Source organism: Frankliniella occidentalis, unplaced genomic scaffold (genome assembly GCF_000697945.3).
Source record: "Frankliniella occidentalis isolate FOCC.00 unplaced genomic scaffold, Focc_3.1 Scaffold28, whole genome shotgun sequence".
Classification (NCBI taxonomy): Eukaryota; Metazoa; Arthropoda; class Insecta; order Thysanoptera; family Thripidae; genus Frankliniella; species Frankliniella occidentalis.
Window position 1 is genome coordinate 447763 of NW_026267158.1, and position 1537 is coordinate 449299.

General features: G+C 55.3%; 1 protein-coding gene across 1 annotated transcript in view; it reads left to right on the forward strand.

The window, feature by feature from the left end:
- The window catches only part of LOC113207493 (transcription factor 12), a gene marked incomplete in the record, with an annotated part of 161766 nt that overhangs the window by 152885 nt on the left and 7344 nt on the right, over positions 1–1537 (forward strand).

The following is a 1537-nucleotide window of genomic DNA, read 5'->3' on the forward strand; positions in this document are numbered from 1 at the left end:
GCCTTTTTATTTTATATTGATACATTTTTGGTATGTCCTCCCCCGTGTTCGCTGTTGGGCTCCGGGTGGCGCTGCGGGGATGGGGAGGAGGGAGGAACAGAGGTGGCGGACCTCCTCGTTCACCACCCGCGTACATAATATGGCTTTGGAATGGGTGCAGGAGGGGGGGGGGGTGTTTTCGCGGCCGCCAGGATCGAGCAGAATACAGAGTGTCCCCTGTTTGTGTTTCTTGCGCCCTTCCTGACGCATTTCTCTCTCTCTTTCTGTTGCAGTATGGGTCTGACGAGTTCGGGCAGGACTCCCCGCGGTACTCGTCACCCAAGGCCGGCGGCATGTACACCTCGTCGGACACATATTATATGGGTGAGTAGCGCTGTGCACAGAGCAGTCGTGTTAACGCTGTTTGAAGTCGAAGTGAAGTGCCGCTCGCACAGATAGCGTTCCCTCCTTCCTGCTTTGCTTTCCAGAATTTGACTCACTTTTTTTGTGCAGATGGAAACGTGGCGGGGTCAGGAGACCCCTGGTCGAGCTCTGGTCAGCTGCCCCAAGGTGGATATGGTTCCTACGGCTCACCCTCCCTGCTCTCGGGGGGACCACCCCCGCACCTCGGCCAGTCTGGCTACCCACCACCTCCCATGCACTTGTCTCATGACCCAATGGTTTGTAGACCCTTGACATTTTGCTGTATTTGTTGCTTTAACTGCCCGTCCCTTTTTCCCAACTGTCTGTCCATTTATTGTAAATCTCAGTCGTGAACTATATTTAGAACTATATTTAGGTGGAAATGTCTAAATTGCTCATCAAGCTCTCTGGCCTGCCACTGTCATGGGGGTGCGCTCGCGGCCGTCATACATATGAGATCCGGAAGAAAACGCAAGATAGTAAAAACAGAGAGGATGGCGGGAGAGTGGGGGAAGGGAGGGGAGGGAGGGGTGCGGCGAGGTGAGGCCGGGGGATGGGAGGGCTTCTCTTTTATTCCTCCGGAGAGAGGGGCGACCGGGGCGGGGGCCGGCGGACGGAGACGGACCCTTGATTTCCAATTCTGCATGTTTTGGTGACGGGGCCGAAGGATTGTGCGCGCGGACCGGGCCGGAGGCGGGAGAGAAAACTTGACACTCAGCAGAAAACCACCGGCTCGCCGCCAGCCCGCCCCCGCCCCCCGGCCCCTGCGCGCTTATACGATATCGTGTATTTCATTGGGCGCTCGCCGTTGCCCATATCGCTTGTCCCACTGTACCCACAGTTTTATCATTTCAAGCCGATATGCCATACTATTGTGTTTTCATTGAAATCGCCGCACACTCGTAAATGTCTAAGAATTTAAATATCAAACAGATGTTGTTGTTATGTATTATTTTTTGGCGTGCCGTGACGTGGGCGGGCACCCCTTCTCCCCCTACGCTGCACGAGAGTCTGCTTCCTGCACAGTGCGCAGCCCCCCACCCCCTGCATATTTACCCAGATAAGCTTCCCTTCTCCGTATGGGGTAATTTACCGGCCTCCTAATACCCAGGCGGGCAGATTAAACGCGGTAGGT